The sequence below is a fragment of the Anoplophora glabripennis genome, unplaced genomic scaffold, assembly GCF_000390285.2.
Source record: "Anoplophora glabripennis isolate ALB-LARVAE unplaced genomic scaffold, Agla_2.0 scaffold48, whole genome shotgun sequence".
Taxonomy (NCBI): domain Eukaryota; kingdom Metazoa; phylum Arthropoda; class Insecta; order Coleoptera; family Cerambycidae; genus Anoplophora; species Anoplophora glabripennis.
The window spans coordinates 1375207-1384713 of NW_019416270.1; the positions used below are offsets into that span (position 1 = coordinate 1375207).

General features: G+C 31.5%; 1 protein-coding gene across 1 annotated transcript in view; it reads right to left on the reverse strand.

Annotated features, from left to right (window-relative positions):
- LOC108904980 (fibronectin type-III domain-containing protein 3A) overlaps nucleotides 1-3949 on the reverse strand; it is a 415064-nt gene extending 411115 nt beyond the window's left edge. The window contains exon 1 of the mRNA XM_023457344.1: nucleotides 3886-3949. The gene's annotated coding sequence lies outside the window, so the exon portion shown is untranslated. The remainder of the gene's footprint in view (nucleotides 1-3885) is intronic.
- Between the last annotated feature and the right edge of the window lie 5558 nt (nucleotides 3950-9507).

Here is a 9507-nt window from a genome sequence, read left to right on the forward strand (position 1 = left end):
GAACTGCGATTTTCAAAACAATTTCAAGGTAGCAGCACCAGAACGAAATATAGGGGACCAAGGTAAGGATACAAGTCCTTCTCAATCTAGAATATGTGTCACAGTTCTCCAAGTGGGAATTATGGCCACTGAATACCTTGTAACGAAGTTAATAGAGATTATTGTTAGTTAGACAGCGTTAAATGCAGTCAACTCGTACCAAATCAAATTCAGGCTGCTATGTAACTGTTCAAACTGTAAGGCTAGAAAATGTTGAACAATGTTACACATCTCATTCACTTAATTTTTTTTATAATCGTTGTAATAGCTAACAGTCACTAAATAGTGTAACCAAAAATAGTATAAAAGTAGCTGCAAAAAATTATTTTTAATAATCATGAAACTTTAAACGATGAAATAACTTTTTCCTTGTTAAGTTTCATTACTTTAAGTTAAAGTTGTGAAAACTTACAAAGTATTTCTATTATAAAAACTTATACACTTATACAGGGTGATTCACAAATGGTGACCAAAAATTAAGCCTCATATTCTTTGGTGACTTTTAAGGGGTCTTTCCTATAAAGTTTTTATCTAGAACGCTTCGTTAAAAAGATACAGGGTGTTAGACTTCAAAAAATATTAAATTTTTAAAATAATGTAAAAACTAGTAACTGAAATGAGTTGAAATTGGGCACATATATTTATCTAAACATTGTCCAAAATCTGAGGGCATTTCCTAAAATTTACATGCTCCACTGCAGTGGCGGAGATACAGGGTATCTGTGGCATATTTTTCTAAATAAAGTAGTACGCCACTGCTTTACAATAAGAACCATGATATTTTTGGATTCGTCTTTCAATTTTCTACAATTTACTACTTATGTTTTTCGAAAAAAAACTGATTTCCGAGTAAAACCTAAAAAACGAACTGAGAACACACTTCGATATTCGAATATAATGCTTTTTAAAATTACATAGTGGGCTGCGATATCAATTTTGACATTCTGAGCAGTTAGAAGAAAGAATAAATAGTGCTTTTCATCAGATTCAAGCAACAATAAATTTGGAACAAATTACATTTTCGTTAAGTACCTACTAAAAAGATTCGTGGAAATGGGGGTATTTTTGATCATTTACTCAAAATCATTAAAATGGTGATTAATGTTATTAATTTCTTTATTCGAATAAATAACCAAATGCTTGTCATGTCATTTAAGTAAAAGTGTTTTAATTTTTTTAAAGTTAGTCGAAAATCAGTTTTTTTTTTGAAAAACATAAGAGAGTAGTAATTTGTAGAATATTGAAAGACAAATCCGAAAATATCATGGTTGTTATCGTAAAGCAATGGCGTACTATTTTATTTAGAAAAATATCCCACCGATACCCTGTATCTCCGCCACTGCAGTGGAGCATGTAAATTTTAGGAAAAGCTCTCAGATTTTGGACAATGTTTACACAAATACATGTGCCCAATTTAAAATTATTTCACTTACTAATTTTGAAATTATTTAAAAAAATATATATATTAAAATTCACCAAAGAATACGAGGTCTCATTTTTGGTCAACATTTGTGAATCACCCTGTATAACCGTCTCCTTTACTTTTATAAGAATGCAATGACTGCTTCTCGTGACTTCAGGACAGTTATAAATTAATTATAAGAAACATTTCAGGAGCTCTTTTGGGAATCAATTAAACAACTTGTAAAAGGAGCATACTTTACTATGTATTTGTAGTCGTCTTAATACTAATGATCTTCATCTTTATTAAGAACCAAAAATTGAATTGCCTCAGAAAACATAAAAAATGACCTAAAAGTGTATACCCAGGTACCTACTATAAAGAAATAATATTGGGCTATATTTTGAATAATTGCGCTTTAAAATTTTTTCCTACATTGAGAAATTCAATTTTACTTCTAAAAAATATGTGTACCTCAAAAATAATACCACATGGTACATTGTTATATTAATATTAATTATTTATTTTGCAATTCATTTTAACGAGACGGAGAAATTAATACTTTTAATTAAAATAAAGTTTTTCATAAATCTAAACATCTCAGAAAATATATGGCAGCCTTACTGGCTGTTCATTTTCCGAATCGTGTGCATAGGTTCTCAGTAGGAGAAAAATGTTTCAGAAAAATCCTACGTACTTTTAGTCGTAGAATCTGAACCTGTAATAAAAAATACAGGTTCCTGTTTAAGATTTCTGAGTTACCTACCATTCCCCATACAAGGAGCGGGGAGGTGGACTAATTTTAGCACTAATGTGTTTTCTTCGTGGAATGATAAAATTTTGATTATGGACATCTTCGAAAGCTTCTACGGCTTATTTTTCGAGATATTTGAAAGTTTCAGGTTAATAAAATCACCTATATGAAGTGTATATATCCTAGAAAAAACTAACGATGATATGTGTTTCAAACGCATCTGATATACTTATTGAAATCGTTAAATATTGTAATCATTCAAAGAAATATCTGGTACTTTCGTTGCTCTGGCATCACTTTTGACAAAGACCAACACGTTCCACCAAATCAGTTGCCACACATTAATTAACATATTATTCAGCACTTGATTGTTTCAAAATATAATTTTTCTAAAAATTTTGGATTTTTTTATATATATATGTAATTTTATTCTGTTATTATTTATTAATTTGATTCACAAGCTAACTGATTAAACATTACCAAGTAAAATGTAGAAAAAAGATCTTTCCGTAATAGCTGTTTTTTACTTATTGGTCTTTGTGAAAGGTGAAAAAAAATATTTATCAATTTCAATACATTAGGTGTGAGTTTTATTTAGACTATCATTTTCAGTTTTTACTTTGGATAATTATTAAAGTACAAATCAATATTGTTAACAAACAATACCCAGTATGCTATCATTTTCAAAATTATCTCTTTATTTTCCAGTTTCTGAAATTCTTAGACGCCAAAAAAGATATAGATTAGGAGAGGATGCACAAGTAAGTTCTTTTATTTTTTTCTAGAAAACTATATTTTGACTGAAAAAGAATTTTTTCAATTTTGTGTACAGTAATTCACCAAAATTACTTTAATCAGTTTAAAAACTGGATCAAAACTAAAAATGATACCATATTGTGTAATGTATATTATATTATTGGTTTCCATTTTGGACACTATATTACACTAAATAGATACAAAAACAAGATAAAAGACCGTCGTTAATTTTACATTAGAATCCCAATAGCCCGTTATGTGACCTTGAACATTTGAAAGATTGTGTAAAGCAGTTTTCACAATATAATCGGTTTGATTATGATTTTCCATTCACTTCTTTATCTATGACACCTACTTGAACTTTTTTATAATACATGTACGATTAAGTGAAACAATTAAAATCTTAGGTAAATCAGTTACAAAAAAATGGTATTTCCCCTGGGAATAAGCGTGTAATTATGATTGTGAGAATTTATAATCGAGTTTCTCTAATAGACAATTTGTTTAGTGAAGGTGAAACTTTTTGCAGCAAAAAAATAACTGTACTTATTGTACATAATCGTGCAATTAACCAGGCGCCGACAATTTCATTTAAATCCCTCGTCGAATAATATTTAAATCGATTTAAAGAATAAACTAAAACGAATTAAATATGTTACCCAATTATAATCCACTGTATTGGCAGTAGTAAAAGTCAATTCCAATCAAGAAACAATTGATTAACGACGAGAAAATCGGGAAATTACAGTACAATATGTGCCAAATTCAATTTTGACAGCTTTTACGCCCACATGCCGATGTTTCTTTCGGATATGTCAACTATTTTTCATGTAATTATGAAATAACATTCCGAAAGAATTTGTAGGAAACCATTGTCGAGGTCTGCCTATTGCAATTCTCGCATTTCCGCTAATTTAAAACAAAATGTACTCACCGTATTTTTAAAAAACAAATGCCAACCTTCTACGAACGTACACACTAACCACCATGTTTATTGATTTTTGTTTATGAGGACGCTTTTCACAACTTTTATAATGTAGATTTACTTCTTTTGACAGTCAGCGCTCATACAAGCTATTGTATATGCAGAAATCTTCTCCATTTTGAGCCTGCGTCGCTGTACGTGATATTAGCTCGCCTTTGAACCGACAGATGGCAGTGAACTGTACAATGTAGAAGTCCTTACAAATAAAGTCAGCGAAAACGTTGACTGTAGATTTAGCTAATGTTTTCTAACGCTTGTACTTCTTTCCCACAGATGTCACAACTATCGGTTTCAATATTGATTAGAATCAGAAGATGATAAACGCGTGGTATTGTTCTTGCAACAATTATGTATAGCAATGTAGTATGTGTATATCTGAGAATTATTATTAAACATAAAAATTTGAAACTTTACATTACCTAATGGGAAAACTGTAACTTAAAATATAAGAGTGCGTGTTTTCTAAATAGTTGCTACCAAATCTTTGCAGAGTTGCATATTTTTATACACTTTATTTTTCTAAATCTCTATCGATCATTTTTACGTCAGTGTATTCTAATGTCCGGTCTACAATAGCATAAGCTGTGCTAGCTAACAATGATAGCAAGCAGGTCTAGCAAAATTTGAATTTCTAATAACATTTACTCCTGTAATAATATTTGCAACCTAATAACACTGTTTGCTAACGAAATTCTGATTATTCCACGTTTACACTGAGTATAACAGTGTTAACTAACACTGTTCACTAACAGTTTTTGTGAAAATGTTAGTAACCATTTAATTTTTACAACATTCATAATATTTGTAACCTAATCACATTGTTTTCAAACAAACAAAATTCAGATTACTCCACATTTACACTGAAAAGAACTATGTTAACTATTCGCTAACATTGTATGCGAACAATGATAGCAAAACTTTAATTTGTACTAACATTTGTAATAACATTTGCAATCTAGCAACACCGCGAAATTCAAGATATTGCAAATCAACATTAACGAGAACAGTGTTTGAGAACAATCTTAGCTAAGTTGGAATTTTTACTAACGTTTATAATAACGTTTGAAACGTAATCCTTAACGAAATTTAGACTAGTTGACTTTTACACTGATGCAGACAATGTTAACTAACACTTTTGTCAGGTTCACACTAACGCGAAAAGTCTTAGCTAACTATGTTCATTAACAATATTTGCAAACAACGTAATAACATGACACGAATAATAGTATTCACGAACGATGTCAGTAAAGTATGAATTTTCACTAGCAGTCGTAGCAAAATTTGCTCCCTAACTTTTGCATGTTATAACTTTGTAGCAAAGAAAATGCAGTGGTTGCATGGTGAAATAATAAAACTAATTAAATTATTTAAAAATACAATAGATTTTTTTCAATTGATTGCTGGCTTATTTGAGTAGCTGTCACTGTTTTGAAGAAATAGAAATTCTAAATTTTATTTCTAGATTAACAACACTATCAAAATTCTTTTTGAAGTATTAGGTACTAATTTGCTTGTTTACATTGACCCTATATTAATCTTAAGATGTAACATTTTGGTGGCAGTTACTGATTACCCATGTTAGTGTTTAAGCCAGAGTAAATATTATGTCATGATATAGTTGTCAGTTATATTCTCATATTGCTATTCATTTGTAGTACGCCTCCTATTAAATAACATGTCAAAAAATTATTCGAGAACGTTACTAAAGGTTGTTATTTTGATAGAAAACGCAGGTTTTTAATAAAAAAATTCTAAATTTTTTATTGACAAAATATACAGGGTGTCCCATTTTTATTCTGAAAAAATTCAGGAAAGGGTAGATCCGATAAAATTAAAGGGACTTTGTTATATAAACTTATTTCGAAATCTGAATCCTTTCCGAAATACAGGGTGTTGAAATTGATTTTTTTTTCATTTTTCGTTAATATCTCTTAGAATTATAAACCAATTGTTCTCAAATTTTGTGTAGTGGATGCCACAATGCACTAGTACTAATGCACAAAATCTCAGCTCGACAGAAAGAGCAAGTGGCGTGCATTCCGCACTTGCCGATATCTTTTATAAAAAGTACCTATGTGTTACGCCACTGACTGATCTTCAAAATAATAAGTAATTTCAATTTTCCGTGCATTGTTCTGCCAAAAAGCATTATGTTTTCTCCAAAATAGCCACCGTCATGGAGTAAACCGACATTTCATAAAATCATCCCTGATTTTAATTTTAGCAGAACTGTCGTAATCAACAACTTACTGAAACGCTGAACTCGATCACTATTCCTTATTTAAGAAATGTTGAAGCGCGCTCCTGGCTAAGTAAATACTATCTGTGATTACTGACAATGTTCGTTTTTTTAAGTTGGAAAAAATTAAAACATTTAAAATTCTTTTAGTGATTTAATAACAATAATTAATTATAAAATTAATGCACATTAACATTTAATAAACTAAACAGAAACTGTATCATTAATGTGTCAACGAATATTTAAATATTGTTCAAATTGCAGGCCATTGGCCGCAATACATGCATCACATCTTTTTCTAATTGCTCGTTTAATTTTTTCCATGACGAACCTATTTTGATTTAAATCATGACACGCGGTTCTAATTTGTTGTTGCAGCTGCTCACGTGAGGTGATCACACTTTCATATACCTTGTCTTTTATTATACTCCAAATGGAAAATAAGTAATATCAGGCGAATGAGCTGGCCAAAGAACATGGCCTTTCCGAGCAATCCATTTGTTAGGATAATGCACATTAAGCCAACCTACTACTGCCCTTCCTGAGTGGGCGGGTGCTCCATCCAACTGCAGCCAACAATGCCAAATTTTCCAGAACAACGGGAATATCATGTTCCAGAAAATCTAAATATCCATCGAATTTAAACGTTAAGGCAAAAATACGGAATCAACCAATTATCCATTAATAAAACCCAACCAAACATTCACACTAAATTCATTTTGAAATGATGACGGCCTAATAGCGTTTGGGTTTTCATGTTGCCACAAGTGTAAATTGTGATGGTTCACAACGCCTGGGCTCGTAAAACACGCTTTGTCTGTCCACAGAACCTTGGAGACAAAATCAACATCATTTTCGATTTGATTTAACAACCAATAGCAGAAATTCATTCGATTCTGCGCATTTTCAAGGCGCAAATTTTGAACCGTTTTAAAATGATATGCATGTTGATATTTAATATTCGTTGCGACATTACTGTATCAGGAGTTAACATCACAGATAATATTCAATTAGCGAGGAATGTGCTTTAACATCTTTTAGATAAGGAATACTGAATACTAAATTAAAAAAACCTGAGCGTATCAGTTGTTGATTACAACAGTTCTGCTAAAATTAAGATCAGGGATGATTTTATAAAATGTCGGTTTACTCCTTAACAGTGCCTATTATGGAGAAAACGTAAGAATGCATTTTGACAGAACAATGCACGGACAATTGAAATTACTTATTATTTTGAAGATCAGTCAGTGGCGTAACACATATTTTTTATAAAAGGTATCGGCAAGTGCGGAATGCACGCCACTGGCTATTTCTGTCGAGCTGAGATTTTGTGCATTAGTACTAGTGCACTATGGCATTCACCAGACAAAATTTGAGAACAATTGGTTTATAACTCTAAAAGACATTAAGAAAAAAATTAACAAATAAAATCAACTTCAACACCCTGTATTTCGAAAAGGGTTCAGGTTTTGAAATAAGTTTATATCAATTAGTGACCTTAAACACTCTGGCCGTCTTTCAACAAGTTGTTCAACACCAAACACAGAAGCAGTTCCTGAGGGTGTTGCTGAGAGTCCAGGAACATCAATTCGGCACCGTTATCAATAATTGGACATTTCGAGAAGCTGTCTACAACGTATTCTCACGAAAGAGTTGCATCTCCATGCTTACAAAATTTATTTGACTCACGCAGAGCGAAGAGAGTTGGTTGAATGGTTTATGGCACAACTAGTAGTGGATGCTCATTTTTCGAACAAAGTCATCTTCAGTGATTTTTATTTTGATGGCTTCGTTATATTATTTAAACAAATGCACGTGTCACTGTTTGGTGTGGATTTTGGATTGGAGGCATCATCGGAATATTCTTCTCCGAAAATGTGACTGGTCAGTCAGTAACTGTAGACTATCGCGACATAATAATCTAGTTTTTTGTACCTAAATTGCAAGACATGGATGTAGTGGACGTGTGCCATATGCCATACAGGCCGAGAAACAATTGAATTACTACATGAGTCATTTCCTTGTGAAATTTTCCGTTTTGTTGATCAGAATTGTTTTTTTTTCCTAAGTCTAAGGTTTATGACAAGCCCGCGACCACCCGTGCCTTAAAGGAGTAAAATGAGTGCTGAATCAACGAAATTCAGCCACGTTTATGCAAAACGGTCATTGAAAATTTCAACAAAAGTGTGCGTGTATGTGCCAGCAAAGCCTTGCATGCCATTTATCCGATATGCTATTCGATACATAACTCTATACTGTGTTCTTTATGAATCAACAAAAAATTTACAATTTTTAATTAAAAACCTATGTTTTCTATCAAAACGCCTTCCTGCGTGTACACTCTTTACTTACGCTTTTGATTTAAAGATTTTTTTTAATTAATATTCTAAACTAATTTTTAAACTTGAAAGATACCCATTTGTAAACTACAATAATTATTGTAAGTAAATTTAAGCTCCAATATAACAAAAAATTCAAAAGGTTGTACATTCTGCATCCCACTGCGTCAAAAGTTGTGAAGTATTGTATTCCAGATCCCGACCTGAAAATTGCAAAAGTGCTTTGGCAAGTTAGACACTTCTCACGGACTCTATTACAGCGGGTATTAAAATTAAGTTAAACTTGATGATGGATGATAAGTAAGACGTTGACAGATAGGATATACTCAAAGTTACATTATCAGTCCAATTTACTTGTTTACGAACGATCGATGATAATAAAGCTCAGAACATTAAAACTTCGTCCAATTATTGTTTGACACTGGATTCGATTGCCTTATTTAATCAAAGACAATATCGTGTAAAGCATAGTCGTTGTAAATAATTAAGAATAACAACAGTTTTGCTTCTAGACTTTTGTAACAAAATGTCTACCTCCCTTGTAACGAAAAAGTTAGTTCTCGGCATTGCTTTTCATGTTGATGATGATGATGATGATGCCATTGCCACTGCATTTAAAATGGTTTTGATGCTTTTGATCGTAAATGCACTAAAAGAAATGGGCTTATTAAACTGTTTATCTAGAATAATGTGTATAGCGCATATTAAAACTTTTATAACCAATATACAACTTTTATTAAAAACAGCAATCATCTCCATACTCATTATTCAATCAGTTTAACTGGAAGGTGCTTACACCTTATGCATCTATGAAATAAAGGTTATAATGAATTACTTATACATTATTAGGTGTTATAGACTTTATATTCCAATTGTATAGTAGGGAAGATTTGTTGTATAAAGACCAGTATCCGAATTTGTATATAACAATTGTATTAACAGAATTATTCGTTCTTATACTGAACATGTTTCCGTTTTTAACGTGTAAAACGC